The sequence below is a fragment of the Octopus bimaculoides genome, chromosome 11 (genome assembly GCF_046866305.1).
Source record: "Octopus bimaculoides isolate indiv1 chromosome 11, ASM4686630v1, whole genome shotgun sequence".
Classification (NCBI taxonomy): domain Eukaryota; kingdom Metazoa; phylum Mollusca; class Cephalopoda; order Octopoda; family Octopodidae; genus Octopus; species Octopus bimaculoides.
The window spans coordinates 57,696,898-57,719,718 of NC_142938.1; the positions used below are offsets into that span (position 1 = coordinate 57,696,898).

Consider the following 22,821-nt stretch of genomic DNA (forward strand, 5'->3'; position numbering starts at 1 on the left):
ATATAAATGTATTTGCATGTATGTATATGCATTAAGCTTTAAATATTTTGTAAATCTGAATGTTATGTAGAAATTTTTTCTTATCTCTGGATATTTTCCATTTGCCATCTAATTAGGCTTCTGAGCTCTCTGGAAGGGTTTTTAAGTTTACACTTTCCATTGTGTAATATTTCTTTTATATACTAGCTGTGGCCTCTACTTCAACATTTCATTGCTTTTTGCGTATTTCCAGTTGACATCTAATTCTTGTGATCCAACATATTATAGTTGGTTCCTCATATTTCCATCATGCAAACAAACATCTCAGTGCTTTTCCTGCCAGCTGTTGCATTGCATCCTCTTTCACATCCACTTTTTTGTATTAAATAAATATGACTAATGTTTCGTGGAAAGATGTTGTCCCTTAGTTGAAAGTGCCTCCATAGGCTATCATTGAATGATTTATATTGAGGTAATAACTGTAAAATACTTTCTCACATATCTTGTACACAAACTGGGAAATTGAATGGAAAATATGTAATGTATGGATGCATTATATATGTCATCTGTTTTGTTTGTTAGAATGTTCTTCTAGTATTAGTCATATAACTGAAGAGCAACGGCAACATATTTTCAGCATAGTTGGCAGAGAAACCTTCAGAATCGGGTATACTTAATTAGTATTTGACTTTGACATTGTGACCAACTTAACTGCTACATTTAAAACCCTTTCTGAGATTTTTGCTCATGTTAAAGAAGTTCCAGAAAAATACATTTTAAAATTGCCTATTGGTCTTTGAATGTATATGAATCTCAACATAAAAGCATGTAGCTTTAATAATCTTATTTAGACTGATTCTACTGAAAAAACCCTCATAACCTGAAAAAATTGTCCCATATTAAACTATTGTAATTTCTTTTTAAACAATACTGACACCTTATATCTCTCCAAGTTGTATAATTTTGAATAGTTACTAACTCTCTAGTAGATAGAAATAAGTTCATGTCGAAATACATGGGGCATAGATAGAAAGGGTGATGCTGTATGTGCAAGAATGCAGATGTTGTTTAGCTACAAATCGGCTCTGACTGAGCAAACCTATGATTAAAGAAATTGTAGCCATGTCTATCAAATCCATCTCTTGGATATCATTGCATATCAAATATATTCATTTTCTTTTAATACACTAGGGTATAATTTGAGAAAGCTTTGGGTGTTATTTCTGGCAGATAGTGTGACCATATAAAGCAATGGTTCTCAACTGGGGTCCATATAAGATTTTGTTAAAATTTATGTTCAATAAATTGGTTATACTTCTATAATACACAAAGCATTTCAATTTTTTAAAACAATTCTTGATATTATTTAATTATAAAAATTCAGTCAGATTTTTTGTATACAGCAAATGGCTATGGAGATCCAGTAGAGAAAAAGAGGAATCAAAGAGGCCCATAGACAAAAAATGGTTGTGAACCAATGATGTAGAGGTTCTCATTGGTTCAAAATACATGTGGCATTTTGATTTACTAGAGGCACAGATGAGTTAAGATGGGGTAATAATGTATGGATGAAGGAGATATGACTATATTGTTGGTGTGTGAAAGAAATTATAATAAAATAACTAGTAGTGTTGGTACTTAATAAACTATAGTTAGATTAAGCAAAAATGTAGGTAGAAATAGTTAAGACATATATCTGTACATTTGACCTTATGGATAAGATGAGGCTGTATTGAGAAATATTGTATTGCATACTCAGTCTATCACAGCATGGAAAGGCAGACATTGAAATAGCGATAATATAACTGTAAGACAAACAATTTTATATACAAATGAAATTACCCTCCTCCAAAAAACGAAAACAAATCTAATCTCTATTTATGCATTATTGCTATATTCATACACACTCTATCATATATAGGTAAAAGCAAAATTGAGATGTTTCTAAGGTAACACTTTCATAATCAAAAATCTTTGAATAAAAAAATAAATAAATAAAAAAATCTTTCATGGAATTTTATTTTTATTTATGTAATTTTGATGTTGCACTATTTCACACTTCTACACTTTGAAATTCAATAAAGATAACTGCAATTCGTCGAAGTTTAAGGAAAAAGGCTTTAACTATATCAAGAATTATATATATATAATTTGATTATTTGTCAAACATAAATGAGATGTATGCACATACATGTGCATATGCAATCTCCCCATCTCTCTCTCTCTTTCTCTCTCTCAAGAATCAATAATTTAAGCTGTGGAGAATATCTAACTTTACTTTTTGCATTAGAGATCAATATAAATATTATTTTAAAATTTGTAAAATATGAAATTACTTAAAAAAGATGTTCAATATTTATAGATTTTATCTCAGCACATATTTTCTTTTTTTAAGTTGTTTTATGAAGCTGTTTATCATGTATAACGTTTATGTTGTCTTTATTTCAATAGATACTTTCAGTGTTGGAATAATACACATTAATCTAGTCAATGAGTTCAAGGCATGGTTTGGAATACCTCTTTAAAGTTTTTTCAGATTTGATGATTATTTTTGTGGCGAGATTCTTCTTATTATTAAGAGGTGGTGAGCTGGCAGAGTCATTAGTGCTTCAGAGAAGATGCTTAGTGACATTTCTTCTGGCTGTTTACATTCTGAGTTCAAATTCCATTGAGGTTGACTTTTCACCCTTTTGGGAATATAAAATAAGTACCAGTCAAGTAATGGAGCCAGTGTAATTGATTTGTCCTCTCTTCTGAAAATTACTGGCCTTGTGCCAAAATTAGAATGAATTATAATTAGGGTGGCAAGCTAACAAAATGCTTAGTGGTATTTCTTCTGTTTCTTTACATTCTGAGTTCAAATCCCACCAAAGTTGGCTGCCCTTTATCCTTTTAGGATCAATAAAATTAAATTCCAGTTATGTACTGGGATCAATGTAATTGACTTGCCTCCTCCTATCTAATTTTCTGGCCTTGTGCCAAAATTTGGAAAGAATAATTCAGGTTAATAAAATAAGTATCAGTTGAGTACTGGAGTCAAAGTAATTGACTAGTCATCTCCACATAAGATTTCAGGCCTTGTGCCTTTAATAGAAAGAATTATTATTATTAATGTTAGAAACAATTGTTGGCAATGGATGTGAGAACTGGTCTTTCACTAATTCTACAATTTGAACTGAGTTCAAACTCCACCGGGGTTGAGCTTTGCCTTTCATTCTTCTGGGATTGATAAAATAAAAGTACAAGTGCACTATTTGGTGTGATATAATCAACTGGTTGGTACCCTAAGATTTGTGACTTTTAGTTTAAGTTAGAAATTATTATTTGGATATCAAATAGCAGAATCAGTAGAATATCAGAATGAATATCTTTGGTATTTAGTTACATGATGTTTTTCCAATTTCAGGCCCCATCAGAGAAATTTTTATCTTTCTTTGATTCAGGGTTGATAAAATAAGTATTAGTATTGATTAAATTGGCTATGCCCTTTGTACCATGACAAAAAAAGTAGGTTAATTAAAAAAAAAGACATCATGAAAAAGAAGAGATGAATATTTATTTATGCAATAAATAATTGCTTGAGTTTATTTCTTAAAATCCCTTTTATTAATTCAAAATTCCCTTAAAGGTGACCAGCTTTACTGAATTTCAGTGATGAAGTAATAGCAGCTTTTATTCAGATTTATTGTTCTAGATAGGTTGTCTGTACTGAGGCTTGTTGCATCTGTCTCATCAGCTCATTCTGTTTTGGTGTGTTTTTATAGTTCTATGGCCATGTTATCACAAACTACTTTACAGTGTGGACAAGATTCATTTTATCATGCTACTGGTACTAGAAAAGTTAGCTCTGACAAGACCTAAAGAGTTTTCTTCAATCCTACTTTGCATTATATTTGTGTAAATAATTGAACTAGTATGTTTTGTTAAAGAAATCAGATCTAAAACTAGTGTGGGCTGGTTGAGTGTAGTTTAATTAAAGTTTAACTTGAATTGTTGCATGTTAATGCTTATTGGAAGATGTAGGCAAAGTGAGATGTAAAACTGATTGTATTTCAAAATTAACATTAAATGTGAATTAGCTATAACAAGTACTTGAGCTAAAAGGTGATGTATTGATTGATATAGGCAAAAAAATTCTTAATTGAAATTATCTAGAGAAAGAAAACCTAAACCTAGTGGCAACTGTAGAGACACTCAAAGAAAAGGAGAGATAATTTCAAGAAATTAGGATTTACCTCTCAAAGTTAATGTGTATTTTTATTAGAAGGAAAGGTCTGTTCTTTATTTGCAAACAAGGAACAACTATGGAGGTCTTTCAGTCTAAAAGTCCTCAGTAGCATATCATTGGCCCAGTGGTATATTTATATTTTTAATTATGAAAATTATGCTGGCTCCAATATTATTGTAATTCTTTTCCTGTTTGCAAAAATGTAAGTTAGCTAACATACTTTGTAGGTTTGGTTAGACTTTACAGTGCTTATTAATCCTGCAGACTAAAGCATTTTCATAGTTGTCCCTTTTCTTCAAATGCAGATAAAATTTTCTTTCTTTATGAAAATTAACTTTGAGATATTAATTCCTGATTACTTAAACTTATTCCCCCATTTTCTTGAAGCATCTCTAACAATTGCTACCAGGTTTTTTCTTTCTACTGAGGAAAAATGATTGTTTTCTTCAGTGAGAGGGAAATCTTGATTACACATTTTTTTGTGTATAACATTCAGTATATCACCTTTTGAACTTAATTATCCAAATTCATGCCATCAACCCATTTAAGCTATTTCTCCCAGCTCATTTTGTTGTTTGTATCCATGTCCTGGGTAAATAAAAGACAATTGATATCATGCAAAAAAGAGACAAGTTTACATGATTCTTTCACTGTAATTCTGTTAAATTCTAAATTTCTGTTGTATCTGAGGATATAACTTACTATGCTAGTACAATTTTAACTCTGCCTATAACTGTCTTGCTTAGTCAAAAATAATTAATGCCTCTTGAAATATCTTTAGACTGCAGTATTTTTTGGGGGAAAAAAATTAATAGTATTCTCATTTTAGTACCATGTTAACAAAATGACTAGATGGCCCATACTTGATTGGTATTTTGTTTTATTGACTATTGAAGGCTGAAAGGCAGGATTTAAACTTAGAATGTTAAGAATTGGAAGAACTGACTTGGACATTTTTTGATAGATTGTACCAATATACTTTGGTTTATTTCTTTGCTTGTTACTACACTGACTGAAACATTCAGAGCTTTGGTCAGGTGTCAAATATACTGCTTCACTTTTTTTTTCCAGTTATCTTCATAATTTAATAACAATATGTCCATCTAATTGTTATTTTCCTTCTGCTATTCAGACTGTCTTGTCATGAGATATTTAGGTAAAATCCTCTCTAAATATTGTTACATAAATAAAGAGCATAGCATAGAAGACAAAAAAAGTAAAAGCTACTGAAACTGTCATTTTGTTTTTTAGTGTTTATATTTGAGATTTCTGTTTGTAGTTTTCCAGTAATCTCTTGATATTGTATGTTTTGTTCTATTGTATTACTCTGTTTGCTTTTGTATGCAAACTTTCTTTTGTCTTTTACTTAATTATCATAATTAGCAATTATGGTCATTGTTAATTGATGACTATAGCTATATAATTTGAAAAGTGACAATTTGACCTGCTTTTAGTAGATGATTAAACTAACTACTAATAAACTGTGGTGAGAGTTTAATATATTCAGTTTGGGTTGGTAGTCACTGAGAGTGTGCAATTGGTTGTGTCAGTATAATTTGTAACTCTTCTCTTAGCTTGTGTGTCTATGGTAATATCAACGCTCAGTGATCTGGCCTATCTAGTTGTAAATAGGTATCTCAAAGAAGAGAAGTTTACAACTACAAGCAACTGGAGTATTTTATAATTGAAATGTGTTCCAGAAGCTTGTAGTCTTCAGTTGAAATCATGCCTTGACATTGTTTGAAGAACAATTAATATTAAGCAGCTATTACAGGAAATCAATCTTATTTTAGTTAATTTTTATAAAATACAGGTGTAAGATATAGAGAGATAACTGTTAAAAATCATAAATTTTCAAATTAACAGAATAAAAATTAAATGAATGTTATATTTAAAATATCTTAAATTTTATAACACCTAATAAAAGTTGAACTCATTTCTTTTCAGTAATAAATCTTATAAACGGACTTTTACAATACTAAAACATGTAAAGAAACTTTTTCAAGTGCTGTAGTAGAGGTAAGTAGGTTGTCTCTTAAAGATTTAAACTTTATGGTATTCTTAAAAAGAAAATTTAGGAAAAGTTCTCAATAGCACTGATTTTGTGCTGCTTTGCTAAGTATGTTTAATAATATTCTGGACGAATTACCTTGTGGTATATATCTATTCTAACTCTTTGCTTTCTGAATTCAATTCAGCCTCCTATCACTTGCCTCTTTGTAACAGTCAACAGGTCTTTCAGACCCCAGCTAACAGCAACATGCCTCTCATGTCAAATGGAGTGATGCAGTGAGTCGAGTAACATCTCAGTCACATCAATGCAAAAACAACTGGAATCTGCACTAAAATGGAATAAATACTTGAACAAAAAAATAAAGGAATAAATAAATAAAGATGGAAATGTTAGGCTTAAGTGTATACTAAAATTATGAAAATTCAAAGCATTAAGTGTTAAAATAATTTACTGATTGAGAAAACTCATAATCAAAAGCAGAGGGTTGAGTGCTATTCAAGGAAGATTTGATGGCTGTTTGCTGTTGGTCAAATGACCAAATAGTGGCTCTCCTATTGGTTGATATTGCATTGTTCTTAAGCAGTGTATTTGTCTTCTTGCAGAGCAGTCAAAGCTAAATGTTTAATAAGTTTGCTTCACAATTATGGTTTCGCAGTTTCAATCCTACTGTGCTGCTTCACCTTGGATAAGTGCTTTCTACCATAACTGCAGTTTATTACCCAAACCTTATGGAAATGTAGTAGATGGAAACCATGTTGATGTTTATCTGACTATATTAGTAATTCCCTGGGTACAATTTAAGAGTAATTTAACTGTGCAAATATCTGTGGAATACTCAGCCACTTACACTATGATTTAATTTATAGGTTGTTCAGTTTATTGAACACTATAAGCTTAAGAGTGTCTCACGGAGATACATCCCTATATAGAAACACATATTCACGTCTACTCTTTCTCTCTCTTTGCATATAGTTAATACTGTTATTTACCAACTAATACTTCCACTGTCCATACTGTTTTGTTTGTTTCACTAATGTGTATACATCTTGGACCATCTGTAATTTACATTGTTGATGAATATAGTCTTTCTTTAAGTAGTTTCTGTTGACACTTACAAGGCTCTATTTAATTGTAAAAAAAATGTGACTTTTGTTTCTTTCCAAAAGGCACAAGGAGTCTAAGTGAAGTGAAATAGCTTTCATGTTGAAATCATGTACTGAACTCAACTGGCTTGGAGCTTACTGGTTGTTCTACAATTCTCACCATATTGCTTTCTATTTTAAACTTTAACATTAATCAAAATAAAAAAAATTTGTTCAAAAAAGTTTAGTTTCTAAACCTCTTTGAAAAGTACTATGAGCAATTTTACTTTATTTTGTAGTAATTTGTTTAAACATCATTGATCTTAAATGTTTATATGTAAAGATTCCTGACAGACTAGATTTATTATGTAGTAGACGCTTTTAGCATTCACAGTTCGTGTAGAAACAAAGTGGGTTTATAATAGCATACTGCTTTCTCAAAGACTCTGTTTGACAGCTACCTTTTTATTTTTTTTTTTTTTTACTGATCAGAACCAAAATATAATCATGATTTCATTCATCAGTCACTTGGCATCTTACTTTTAATTTGAAATCAGGAAGTGTTCTTTATTGCAACAAAACTTTCTGGCAGCTGTTCTACCATGTTAGATTGCATTGTGATCAGTTTAGTTTCATTTTTATTTCATATTAATAGGATGTTATTTGGTTGGGACTGCTAATGTATTTGGCTTGTAATACAGTCAAATGAAGCAGCATTTCCTACTAGTGCAGGTAAAGAGTTAAGCTCTGCTTGAAATGTCAGTATATTCTAATTTGCTGGATAATTCCTTTTAGATTAGCTAATCATTTTTTCTTACATTATTTGCTTCAGCTAGTAGATAATAGGTTTCTGCTAGGCTTGCCACAGTGTAAATCTAATGATTTGGAGCGATATAATGAGAAAAACGAAGGTGTAATTACTAAAAAGGAGAAGAAGAAAAATAAGAAGATAAAGTTTTAGAGAAGGTAAATGGGATATTGGGACATGATTGCTTTATCGAAAGGTGTTAAGTTTGGGAAATAAGATAAAATGGTGTATACTTATAGTTGTCATTTTATGTAGTTAGATATATGCACAAATTTATAGATTAGTGGTTTGGTCAAGTAATTAAATGATTCTTATAGACAGATTTTTGTTCAGTTCATTTGTGCTCTGTCATTCATGCACATTAACATTACATATCTAGCAGAGCATGCTTATTTCATTTCTTTTAACCTTTGCAAATTCCTCTGCATTCATATCTTGCTATGATGCAGCATTGCACTTCATACATGTGTACCATACAATCTCTTATCCTCTCAGAAATAGAAAATCTATTATAGCAAAAGTAACAAGCTCCCTGAACTTTTTCCATCCTGTAACTTTGGTAGTTATGCTTTTGGAACACCCATCTCCACTGCTAATTAGGTCACTTAGGTGATAATACCATTCAACCACTTCTGTGGAGTCTTTCAAGCATTTGATGCCTTCTAAGCATTTGACCTTATTTATCATTCATGTATTCTTACTGTTAACTACTATACATTCATAGTTTATAAAGAATACACATTATGGAATTCCTACCTACTTCTTTTCTGCATATTAAGCAGTTTTGTTGTTAACTAAAATTTAGTAAACTGTAGTTGATGCTAAGCTACTTTGAAGTCTCTAGATTCTACTTTAGGTTTTGCTTCTAAGGTTGAAATATCCTCTCTAAGTCTTTGACCAATTCATCTGAAAACTAGGCCATTGGCTTATGTAGGGTGGGGTTTTTAAAAAAATCATTAATTTTAGCTGCAAACAAATTTTATTGACATCAATGTGTTCATATTGAATTAGCTTTTGTCAAAATCAAGTGTTGAAAACAACATCCATTATGTGGTGTCCATTTTCATTGATGCATTTGTGAAGGCATTCTGGGGTCTGTACCATTCATGGTGTCCCTACCAGTCTGCAGATCATTAGTCTACCTCATGTATGAAGTGCATTCACCCAACATAAGATTGTGTTATGGGTGGGAACAGCCTGATTTCAATGAATGTTGAAGTGGCACTGAAACTCACGGAGAACTGCTGTGACAGACTCGTTATTCTTCACGCAACTGTCATAGGCAAACATGCGATGTTCTATTGTCCACAGTGCTATGGCTTCACCTGAAAAGAAAAAAAAAACATGTTAAGACGCCATGGACCGAATGGTACCTGTTGGACATATGTCCCTCTCCCTGGGGCTGAGTAATAGCCATTTCAAAAACGTCTGTCCTGTCTGCCCCACCTCGTAGGAGCTCCCAGAACCCTACTAAAATAAGGTTTCAATATGTTTAGGCTTGTGAGATTCTATTTGGATCATTTTGCTTAGATTTTGAATGCATTTATCAATCAGAATAATCCTAGACAAACTGCATGTTCTTAGCCTTTTTGTCCAAACAACAATTTTCTGGTCAAATTGGTGAAATTATTAAACTTCAGATATAACCTAACACTGACTGTTGGGTGCTATTTACAAATGCATGGTAATTTTGCGAGTTATTGTCATTGTTTTAATGTCTGTTTTTCCATGCTTGCTCAGACAACATGGAATTTGTTGAGGCAAATTTTCTATGGGTGGATGCCCTTATTTTTGCCAACCTTCACCTGTTTCCAAATGAGGTAATTTTCCTTACTTGGAAACAGGTGAAGATGTTTGCTTGGCCAGGCATGTTCTCCAAAGAAGACTTGAAACATAATCTCTTGCATAACAGTGATGCTTATTTACAGCCACCAAACTCATACATGCATATGTACATGTATACAGGAGGTTTCTTTCAGTTTCCGCTAACCAAATCTATTCAGTGCTTTTGCTGACCCAATTCTATAGTAGGAGACCCTTGACCAAAGTACTGCATAATATGACTGAACCTACCACATGGTTGGGAAACAAGTTTTTCACCCACACATCCACACCTGTACCCACACTGTTATGCCTGCACCTAAACAGCTATGCATGTGTCTTATCTGTTTATAAACAAATGCATACTTTCATACACACTCAATATCAATAAAAGCATGTGACAAAAGTCCAGTGTGCAGATTTAAAAAAAAATCAATATTGTGTAACCCTTTGTTACATGGCAATTTATTATATATTATTGTTAAAGCATATCACCATGGTTCACTCTATATTTCAAAGTCTAGTCTTGTCTAATTCTGGCTTTTTTTTTTGTTCACTTCTTACTGTTCTGTACTGTGCAGCAGATTGGTCTGTCTGCCCACATCTGCTATCTTTGATTTTGTTGGATGGTGTTTTTGTTACCTACTATTTAGTTGAGGCATTAATATGAGAGGTCTTCCACGACCTATCAACCATTCAGAGAGAGAGAGAGAGAGAGAGAAAAGAAGAATCACCCCCAATATTTCTACTTTATTTAGTTTTGACTCCCTCCTGATCTAAGGTAGCTAACATTTCTATGACTGTTTGATCTTTTATATCTAAATTTTCACCTTGGCTCAAATTTCATATTTCTGTCAACTTTTTCTCTCATATTTGTGTGCAATAATCTATAAACTTTGATATTTTCTTCTTATTTCTACTATTTGAATTTATTGGAAACATTGTAAAAATTTCAAATAATTATATTATTGCTATATTAAATTTCATATTACTAATTATATTGGTGAATTTCAGATAATAATATTAATATTCTACATCTATTTATATTTTGATAATGGTTCCTTAATTTTGTTATTTAACGCATTGTGGATAATTTCTTTTGTAATAATGTATTTTGTTACACCTCACAGTGTCACAATTGAAAAATTGGCAGATTTAAAGAAAGTCCTGAATTGATTGACACAAATCTTTTTTCATGATGATGCAACAGCTTTTGTAAAATTTCACTTGATATTTGTTTACAGTTTTTAAAGATTTGTTTAGTAGTAAATGAGAAAGTGAATTGAACATGCGTGTGAGGTCTTTTTATTTGTTTTGTACATCTGTTTTATGCACATTCTCAACTCTGTTTAAGAAAATTCATGCCCACCCTGATGTCGGGTGCTACTTCATCTACTCTACTGGAAAAAAAATGCAATCTAAACTTCAGTTGTATTTTGATATTTATATTCATATGAGTCCCTGAGAGAAAAAAAAAAAAAAACTATTAGCATTTTGTTTTTTCTGTTTATATAATCTAGTTAGATTTTAATATTAAAAGCAAAGGTTACGGTGGTGAGCTGGCAGAATCATTAGCACACCGGCAAAATGCTTAGCAATATTTTGTTTGTCCTTACGCCAAGGTCAACTTTGCCTTTCATCCTTTCGGAGTTTGATTAAATAAGTACCAGTTGTGCACTGGAGTCAATGTAATCAACTTTCCCCCTTTCCCCCAAAATTGCTGACCTTGCGCCAATATCTGAAACCAATATCAAAAGCAAGAGTGGTAGAGTGGCAGTGTTATTTAGTCTTGGCAAGCTGGCAAATTTGTAAGTGTGTTGGACAAAATGCTTAATGGCATTTCTTTCAGAAACATTTTGAGTTCAAATTCCACTGAAGTTGACTTTGCCTTTCAACCTTTCAAGGTTTAAGGGTCAATGTAATCAAGTATTCTCCTGCTCCAAGAACTTGATGGCCATGTACCAAAATTTGAAGCCATTATTTAATTTCACCTCTTTATTGTTTTTGGGTTCAAGTCTCCAAGTTGCCTTTCATCTTTGCCTTTCATCTTTCCAGTATCAATAAAATAAGTCTTAGTCTAACACTGGGCTTTGATATAATGTACTTATGCTTGAAATAATTACTAACATATAGCAGCTCAGTTACTTGTATTTTTATCATCTAAAACCTGGTGTATTAGTCAGTTAACTGACTAATCTTTTATCTGTCGTCAGTCATTTAACTGTGACCATGCTGGGACACTGCCGTGAAGAATTTTAGTCAAATGACTCAACCCCAGTACTTATTTTTAAAGTACTGGTACATATACTATTAGTCTCTTTTGTCGAACTGCTAAGTTACAGGGACATAAAACCCACCACCATAAAGTTTACATAAAATTGCTTTCATGTCAACAAATATAGCTTAATATCTTGTGTTGATTCATCTTTTTCTTCATGATCAAAAGAATTAGAAAATATTAGCACAAGTTATAAACAATTCCAAACAGGCTAACATTGAAGATTTTGAATGCAATTAATTCTTTCAGAATTTCTCATAAGTTAGATCTGACAGACTACTTCCACTGGTGCTGCTGTTATCTAGTACTACTATTACACCTGTTGTATACAGAATATGGTATTCTTGACTCAAAAGTATAAACTACTGCTTTTGTTCATTATTTACATTTGACGGATATTTGTCCTCCTATTGTTTGTTGTTAACACGTTTCGGCTGATATACCCTCCAGCCTTCATCAGGTGTCTTGGGGAAATTTCAAACCTGGGTTCTCATTCCTAAGGTATTTTTCAATGTTATTAATTATTATTATTATTATTCAGGCAGTGACCTGAATAATAATAATTAATAATAATAATGATGATGATAATAATAACATCGAAAAATACCTTAGGAATGAGAACACAGGTTTGAAATTTCCTCAAGACACCTGATGAATTCTGGAGGGTATATCAGCTGAAACGTATTAACAAACAAGATGAGGACAAATATCTGTCAAATGTAAATAATGTACATAATTCTTCATCTCTTAAATATAGAACTGTACTGCTTTTGTTGTTGGAACATGAGTATATTGGAATCTGTTTTAACTAAGTTGCTCACTATAAATTCATTTCATTATAATAACATGCAATGTCAAATGTTTACTTCCAACACCTAATCAAAGAAATATTGATGTAGCATTCTGATAATCACACAATAAACCTAACTGGTTATGTTCTACTATGATCATTGTGGATTAGTTTCATGTTCGATTTCTGTATCATGAGAGGGGCTGAAACCAGCAGTAAACTGTTTTAACCATATCTGTTACGCAAAAGATTTCCCTCTTCAAAATTGATTAGTGTCAACCCATTTCAATTTGATGCAATCTAATGTAGCTCATCTTTCTGCCTGTTAACCACACTGTAGTTCCCTTATTCAATGTGTCATCAAACATTATGGACATTACATTATTCCATTAATCATCATCACAAGGAAATCCTTTCCTTTTTATGTGTTTATACATTAAACTTAATCCTTCAGTTTCCAAGCTTCTTATTTTCTTTATCAGCCTTCTACACCCTCTCTGTCTTAATAGTATGGTTTCCTTTGTATAAACTCATGTTGATTTTTAAGAAAAGGAAAGTGGAATGTTGTGATGTTCATTCCTTACTGTTGCTGTTGTCTCCTTAGTTGATTTTACTGTGGCTGCTGTTGTGTTTGTGGGTTTTAATTCTTTTTGTTATTGATGTTATTGTTTTGGTGGTGGTGGTAAATGAGATGGCTTGTGGGTTCATGCTTTTGTGAAAGCTGCTGGCCTTCAACTTGCATGATAGTTTTTTGTCATCAAGGCACAGGCGTGGCTTTGTGGTAAGAAGCTTGTTTCCCAACTACATGGTTCTGTGTTCAGTCCCACTGTGTGTCATCTTGGGCATGTCTTTTATAAGCTTTGCACCAACCAAGACCCTGTGAGTGGATTTGGTCGACAGAAACTGAAAGAAGCCCATTGTGTGTGTGTGTGTGTGTGTGTGTGTGTGTGTGTGTGTGTGTGTGTGTGTGTGTGTGTGTGTATATAATATATATATATGCACACATATATATATATCTGTGTGTGTGTGTTTGTCTCCCCACCACTGCTTGACAACCAGTGTTCATGTGTTTATGTCCCTATAACTTAGTAGTTTAGCTGTTTTTTTACCATTGCTGATTGCAGTATATTGCTGCTTCTGTTATTTTGGCTTCTGTTTTTGTCTGATGAATGCTGACAGCTCAGGAAAAGGCAATTTTTTTTCTTTGCAACTGGGTTAAAAACACTCAGGTGGTTCATGCTCCTACAGTTGTAGCATTTGAGCTTCATTTTCTTCACTTTAAATGCAAACCAAATTCTCAGTTTTAAAGCAAATGGGTCAGTTCCATGCCAGTTGTTGTTAATATCAGTGCTTGCAGGATTATCCTTGACCAATTTGCCTTGTAGGTGTATGAGGTGCAGATCATGTCATACTCCTCTACTACAATTACTAGCTACTCCAGGTTCAACTCTGATTATCGGTAGTATGACCTTTGGCTTTCACCTATCCCATGAATGGCAGAAAAAAGGTGAATTCATCTAACATATACATTGTGCTAGAAGAATTCACTTCCTCTTCACTATGACAGATGAGCCACACAATATTTTAGTATCTTCCTTTTCTTTTGTCATATAGTGCCCCATACCAACTGAGGTGCCATGAATACTGCATTATTTGGAGTTTCTTAGCAAAACACTTGTCTCCTCTTTAAATAGCTCCACTTCTCCCCCCCCCCCCTGATATTCCTCCCATACTTCTGACATTTAGTCCTTTGCTTACCTGAGTAAGGACTCTGTTATATTTACAAATGATCTTCTTTTAAGGATTCTGTTGCTATTGACATTCATGTTGTCAACACTAGCATCATTATTGCTGCTGTTGATATCTGCTGTTGCTATTGCTGGTCACTACAATAGTTATGGTACTGTGGTGTGCTTGGTGGTAGTGGAGGTGTTGAAGATGTCAAAGTTCTACTTTTTTTTTTTTTAGCTGTCATCATTCTCACTCTCTTCTGCATCTTTGACACAAATGATGTTGATGGCAGTTATGTTGCAGTAACTATACCAGACTGTTGCTGTGAAACAGAAGCTGCATGCTTCGCCATCTCCATTATTGAAAAGGAGGTGCTCTAACGCTTTCCTGTTTTGAATTTTTTTCTTGCCTTTCCCACACTTTCTTGTTAGTAAAAGTAAATGATGCTATATTAAAATATTTTTTTGCATGAGTATTTTTTACATTGCAAAAAAAGTGTGGTACTAACAGGTGATGAAGGAATTAGATGAGCAAGGCGCCACACCACTGTTAGATCTGTATCAAGATCGAGCACATTAACATCATCATCATCGTTTAACGTCCGCTTTCCATGCTAGCATGGGTTGGACGATTTGACTGAGGACTGGTGAACCAGATGGCTTCACCAGGCTCCAATCTGATTTGGCAGAGTTTCTACAGCTGAATGCCCTTCCTAACGCCAACCACTCCGAGAGTGTAGTGGGTGCTTTTACATGCCACCAGCACGACGGCCAGTCAGGTGATACTGGCAGACAATTATTGATACTCTGAGGTGAGGGCCACAATGGAGTGTTGCTGTTCTACTCACATTCTAAGCTGCATCAGGAGAAAGACCACTCAGCTAATTGGGATAAAGTCACTCACGAACGTGTTCCATCCTGTAGCCTACAGGCATGTTGTGTCTCCTCTCTTTGCTAGGTCTACCACTACGACAATGGTCGGAAAAATAAATTGTTTAAATGAGTGAAGTTGACATGAAATATAACAAACCTACAGAGTAATTAGAGTGATCATGATTCAGGCTTTAGCAATGATAATAATTATTACTAAAAGAGGCCAGGAATTTGGAAGGAGGTAACAGTTGATAATTATGTTGATTAAGTACTTGTGTGGTACTTAATTTTATTGACCTTAGAAGGATAAAAATCGAAGTTGACCTAAGTGTGATTTGAACTCAGAATATAAAGGACTGTAACTAAATACTGCGATGCTCTAATGATTCTGCCAGTCCACCATAATGATAATTTCTAACCCAGAACAAACTACAAATTATAAAGGACACATTCAATTAAAATCAACCGAAATAGCTATCATACTAAATAACATACTAAATAGCCACCATATTTAATGTATATCATACTTAATATATATGTTGGGTTCTCAGGATCTCAGGATGTTGGTCCTTATGGAGGAAATGACAATGAATCAAGATGTCTGGCAATATGAGGTTCATGAAAAGATCTGCCTACGTCAGCGAAACTAAGCACTATGTGTTCCACCCACATGTAACAATAAAACTTTTCACACACCCTACCCCAACAAACCAAACTACATCTCTTCTCTTTCTCACATTTCTTCTTTCATGCCCTCTTCTTACCTTCCATACCCCAATCCTGTCCTTGTGGCCCTGCTCACTGTATTATTGCTATCCAGAACACAGTGAAGCAGCTACTCACTATCCCAAACAAAGAATTCCAGGAATACTTCCATCAATGGAAACACCACTGGATAAAGTGTGTGGTTTCAGAAGGGGACTACTTTGAAGGAGATTAAATGCTGAATTGATATGTTTTGTAATTTTTTTTTTTTTTTATATAGCACCAGTCCTGATTCTGTTTTGATCAGATTTAGTATATATTAGAAAGAAATGAAAAATCATCCTGGCAATGGCTAGTGAGAATGTCTGATGCATTCCAGCCTTCTTGGGCCTTGTTAATCATGTATACTTACAGCTACATGCCTAAACAAAATAAACGGCTTATTTAATTTAATGCTGCTACAATTGCATACAATGGATTTTTGACCTAAATGTATATGAATGCTACTTCTTTTAATTAACCACAGTAGTGTTGACTGCAATGGAATTTGAAATCGGGATGTAAAGGAGTGTAACTATGTACAACAAAAGCAATTAGTCAATGATGTGCTGAATACACTGCTTCAATTAATAATAAAGGCGATTATTTTAGTGAAGTATTACTGAAATTATAACAGGCTTTTGTTTTTATTTTTAAAGAATAGACTTTTTAATTTGAAAGTTCAGTTGTATATTTTTCCTATTATTTCTTTTAAGATGATTATGTTGCATAATTGTTTATATAGCACATCCATGTAAACTTATACAACTCCTTGAGGTTTAACCATACAACTTTTTAACATTTATTTTATTTTATTGCTGTTTATGAAAATGTATTGTTTATTATAGCTGCTATTTATCAGTCAGTTATCACAATCACTTGTCTACTTGTGTTGCTATTGTCTACAGCACAGTCATCTAATCAGTTGATTCAGATTAAATCTGTGCTATTGACACATCTAAAATTCAATGCCATTAACAAGTATAAGATGTAAAAGGATTTCAAAGGTGAATGTAATGTGTGTGTGTTCAGTTGTTTTGTTCAAGTTTAGTTTTTTTTTTTATTCATGCTACGTCCATTATATCTATGCTCTTTGCTTACTTAACTGGTAATCCTACTTTATCTGCTTAAATTATTTAATCTCTTCAATGAATTCCTTCCGTTCTCAATCATCAGTTGTGTAATTTCTCTCATTGCATCAGTTGCTTACTATTATTTTTACTTTAGCTCTCTTACAATTAAACATTGCTTTTTTTTTCAAATGTATCTTCAAGTCACATATTACTCTTTTTAGCATGACCTTTTCTCTGGTGTCCATGCATCATATATGTCACACATTCCCATTCCCCCCCCCCCCCCCCCCCCCAATCACTGGGATGACTTGAGAAAGGAAAGCTTTATTTTACTCAGAACATATGAAACAAGGGCTAACTAAAATTCTGTAAACAAGCATGGATATTTAAAACAAATTTATGAAAATGCATGGGACTGGTAAAGGGTTTAGCCATTTCTTCCTCAATAAACTATACCTTTTTTATTATTCTTTTATTCTTTTACATGTTTCAGCCCCATGGCTGTGTCTCTTGATTTCATTTTGAATTTTTCCTTTGAAATATTCTGACATTTTAGTTTTTGCTTATCTGTATTTTCAGAAATACTTAGGAACCACATTAAAATATAAATATGAAGTGTAAAATTTTAATCGGAGAAAAATATTTGAAGTATTATTAATGACTTATTTAATAATAGCAACAAAAAAGTCTCCAAGAGATTAGTCCTGACAACAGATTTGTTGTCATCATCTTCTCACTCATTGTTATTGTCATTATAAATATTTTAATAATTTTAATATATTTTTATTTTTGGAAACAAGCTGTATATTGACATAACACTTGTCTGATTTTATTTTGTTACTGGTTTTAGTAATTGGGCTGTGAGCATACTAGTGTACTGTCTATGGGAACTTTCACAATAGAATGTCTAGGTGCTTCTTCAATGCATTAGTATTTACACCTTGTATATCTTTTATTGAAGAGGATCTCTTATTTTAAAGGAGGATATTGACAAGCTTTGATATTTTGAAACCTAGTCAGTTGCAGTACTAAGCCTTTATGTGCAGATGACGGGGTGGAATGTTTGGCACTAAGCACTAATGTCCAGTTCAGGAATCTGTAACTTTCAGTGTCAAAGTTTGGTGATAGAACCTCCCAGATATAACAGATAAACATTCCTGCACCTTACTCCCTTTAATTCAGCTGCTGCATGGAAGTAAACTTTTTGTGTAAAATATTTGGTCTGTTTCCAATTCTGTAGTGATCATAGCACTTTTATGTAACTATAAAGAGCTCTGAATTAGCAGAATAAGTAGAGGAGTAAGCAAAATACTATGTAGTATTTAGTCATATCTCTATGTTTTAAGTTCAAATATTGTTTGGATAACTTTGCCTTTAATTTTTGCAGGATTGATAAAATAAGCACCAGTCAAGTTAGGGAGGGGATGCAATTGAATCTCCTATACTTGCTCCCTGAATCTGAGGCTTTGTGTTAATATTACAAACCATTATTAGTCAATTATAGTTGGTACAAATAATTTTTGCTATAGATACAATCTTATTTTTATATTCAACCTTTTGCTTGTTTGTCCTATTTCGTTTTCATTTCCACCAAACTTTTAATTAATTTCACTTGAATGTTACTTTTCCGGGGGATTACTTCTTGCTAGAAAAGTAGAATTCTACCATGATACACAACCTATATTAGAAATACTCATACATTTTAGGTCAGAGAGGAATCTCCTTTGAAGGTCAGTGAACCTGGGAATAAAGTGACCCCCTTTTCCTTCAAATATCTATTGTTTTAAATTTTAGGTGCCATAATTTTCTGGAAATATTTGGGTCTTCTTTGCTCATTAATTTCAATTTTGTTCCAGTTTAACTAACAAATTGTTAGTAAGAACCCCTATAGTTCTTATAATTCCAAAGTTGTATTCTATGAAGGTTAAGCAGCTCTTTAATCCTATATAAGACTAATGAAATATAATACACTTATACTGGTATAATTGTTAGTATCTATTGCATTACCAAATGTTTGAGTACTCTGTATCATAGGAGGAGAGGTCTGGTCTTATTTGGATCTGACCAACATTATAACAACATTATGTTAGAAAATTATGATTTTATTTAAAGTTTTCAGACATAAAGTGCAATATCTATATATTGCTGACTCAATTTGATACTAAATTTAAAAAGAATAAATTGGTAATATGAAAGAAAATCATAAAAATTACCATTTTATACCATACAAAAATCTAGGTTTTCTTTTCTTTTCATAGTCTTTTCATTTAGCCAGTTATATAATACAACAACCAATAATGGGATAGTATTGTTTATGACAAGAACTGTGTGAATTGAAACTGGGATATTTTATTACCTTTCACTTGACTTTAATGCACCTATTCTTCAAAATTACTGGTGTGTACATCGTGTGTGTGTGTGTGTGTGTGTGTGTGTGTGTGCACGTTTGTATGTGTTCTACACAAAATGCTGCTGGGTGTAGGTTGATTTAAAAACTAACTGTAATAGTAAATTGGTCAAAGACATCAGTACTTTCTGTGCTGCAATTGCTGTAAAATATATCTGATTTCATTGACAGTTTCATCATAACCTTTGATTGATAAATATACTTTAATGGTGCAACAAGCACTTTACTAACTTACTTTTATAGAGATTATGAAAGTCATCTTGCAATACAACCTTTCGTGTACACACATATTGTATATATGTGTATGTATGTAGGTGTGTTTGTGTATTCTTGGCAGTACAGGATATGGGAATAGAGCCAAACTATTCTGGTAGTTTCCAGAAGTAGAGAGCAAACAGTATAATAGAATATTAAGTACCATTGCCAAGTTTTAGAGAAGCTATAAAATAATATTGGAAAGTAACATGTGTGAGTGAATGTGCATGCCTATAAAATATATGTATTTGTTTACACGTATGCTCACACTTTTGTACTTTAGGAAATCTGATTTTATAAGCTAACTTCTCTAAATTGTAAACCAATTTTAACAACACAGTGCCTATATTTGCAGTGATCTACTGTGGTTTTTGAAAGGATTTTGTTATTGATTGAGTCTCATATTTAAGATATATTCATTTATGCTTTCCAAACCATTTGCTTCTCTTATATGTTCTTAATCACAGAAGGATTGAATATATACTGTTGAAGCGACTGAATACTGATTTATCCAAGAGCTTGTTTGACTGCATGTAATAATATTTTATTTTGTAGGAAGTAAAAAAAAAAATGTAATTTAGCAAACTAAATGTCCAAACTGATCAAGAATGATTACAACGAAGATGTCAACAATTACTACTGCACTAAAGACAAATCACTAAGCTGTTCCATGTTATGGTCTGCAAACATATTTCATTTGCTCTGTTCTAGTTCCATGAAACTTGCAAGTAATTATTCTTTACAATAATGACCACCGTTTAGAAATATGTTGCTGCTGTCAAGTGATTTTGCAGATTTAGTTATGTCCTGATATGTTCTGAGTTTACATAAAGTACAAGTAATATGTCAGGGATCCCTGCCGCCAAATTCCTAAATTAGAAACCATTATAGTTGTTAGTAGTTGTAGTAATAATAGTAGTGGTAGTAGAGCTGGCAAGCTGGAAGAATTGCTAGCCCATTGAGCAAAATGCTTGGTAGCATTTCGATTGTCTTTATGTTCTGAGTTCAAATTCTGCTGAGATCAACATTGCCTTTCACCCTTTTGAGGTCAGTAAAATAAGTACCAGTTGAACACCGGCAGGGTGTGGGGGATGGGGGTGTCAATGTAATCAACTTACCTCTTCCTTGACCTTGCTAGCCTTGTGCCAAAATTTGAAACCATTATTATTATTAGTAGTAGTAATAGTAGTATTAGTAACAACAACTTTATTTAAATTTATGGATTATTTTTATTGTCAGTTAATTAAGAATAATGATAATTATAATATGTAGCAGCAGACACTGGCTCAGCTCACATTACTTCTGATCTTAACTGATTGGAAGTGTTATCATGTACATGTTTTGTCTCAGTATAAAAGTTGGGCTGCAACAAATATTCTGCTCAGTACCACAGATTGCTTGTCACTTGTTTGACCTTAACCTGTTGAGCATGTCCCTTGATGGCTGATATGTGCATCTCTGATTATGAGCAGTAGTAGTTGGGGAGTATCATAGCCATATGTTGAGAGGAATTCTTTGGAATTTGAATAATTCCCCTCTGGAAACATGGGAGTTTCATTCAACAGCCTTAAACGACACTTATTCAGGGACCTTTTGAGTGGGATGAGCTATTCGACCTAAACAAATTCTAATTGGACTCCACCTGCAAGGTCATGCAGTGTTTATCTTGATATGAGATCATCATGTTGTGATGTATGTGCTTGGTGTACCCTTATCAGATGGGTGGTTATGATAGGTATACTGGGCTTCATATATTTTACCCTAGTGTCACATATTTTACCCCAGTTTCACTCAGTAGTAGTAGTAGTAGTAGTAATAATAATAATAATAAATGCTTCTGTTCAAATAATTGCTTCATACAATTTCATATAGTGAAGATGATGTCAGTTAAATAATGGAAAGTAGTCAGTTTTGAGCATAGAAAACTCTACTATTTATATTTTATATAAATATAGCTTTCAGATTCTGCTTTATTTAGCTTTGTGCTTTTTATTACACATGGAGATAATAAAATTGTGATGCGTAACATACTATGTACAACAAAGTTTTAGAGTAGTTTTGCTTAGGCTGAGTTTCAGAACTATCTACAGACAGTAAACTTCTGAATTAATATGTAAAATCTATCCCAGTGCAAAGTTAGCTAATTAAATAGTGGCAGAGACAAGATACTTCGTGAAAACAACACACTTAATATTTTTTTAAAAGTCTGTAACTGATATTTCTTTAGCTGAAATATTCTATGCTGTGTAATTAAGAAAAAATATTTTAATTTGATGTTTGCATTTTATTTTATGTTTGATGCAATTTAAATATTGCTTTCGTCTGTAATTTTGAGATTTTTACCTTACATTTTCAAGTCAGTTTTAGACAGACATTTTGGTATTAATATCTCATAGTGGTTGCTTTTACAATTATCATATGGAAAAATATTATAGCTCTTTAGAGGAATCAAAGAATATTCTCTGAGGCCAACTCCAAACTGTTTATAAAAGAAGATTTTTGATATGGTGTTTATTTTTTTTATCACCTTTCGAATTTTTCTTTCTTGTGATGTAGTTGGTTTGTTTTCCTTCATAAATCTTTTGTAAATATGTGACTTTTCCCTTCTTATCTTTGAAATTATTGATGACGTATGTCTCTCTAAAACTGAAGATCAAAACTATTAGTCCTTGCATATATTGATTCTATTTTTTATTGTTTGTCTGACTGAACATATTGATAAAATAGCTTCTCCTCTAC

The 22,821-nt window shown here is 32.7% G+C and overlaps 1 protein-coding gene across 7 annotated transcripts in view; it reads left to right on the plus strand.

Annotated features, from left to right (window-relative positions):
* The window catches only part of LOC106876994 (rho family-interacting cell polarization regulator 2), a 193,981-nt gene that overhangs the window by 53,132 nt on the left and 118,028 nt on the right, over nt 1-22,821 (plus strand). For 5 of the 7 annotated variants that reach the window (XM_052971871.2, XM_052971867.2, XM_089360183.1 and 2 more), the window contains exon 2: nt 6,155-6,226. The exons of the other annotated variants lie outside the window; for them this stretch is intronic. The gene's annotated coding sequence lies outside the window, so the exon portion shown is untranslated. The remainder of the gene's footprint in view (nt 1-6,154; nt 6,227-22,821) is intronic. 7 annotated transcript variants of the gene reach the window in all.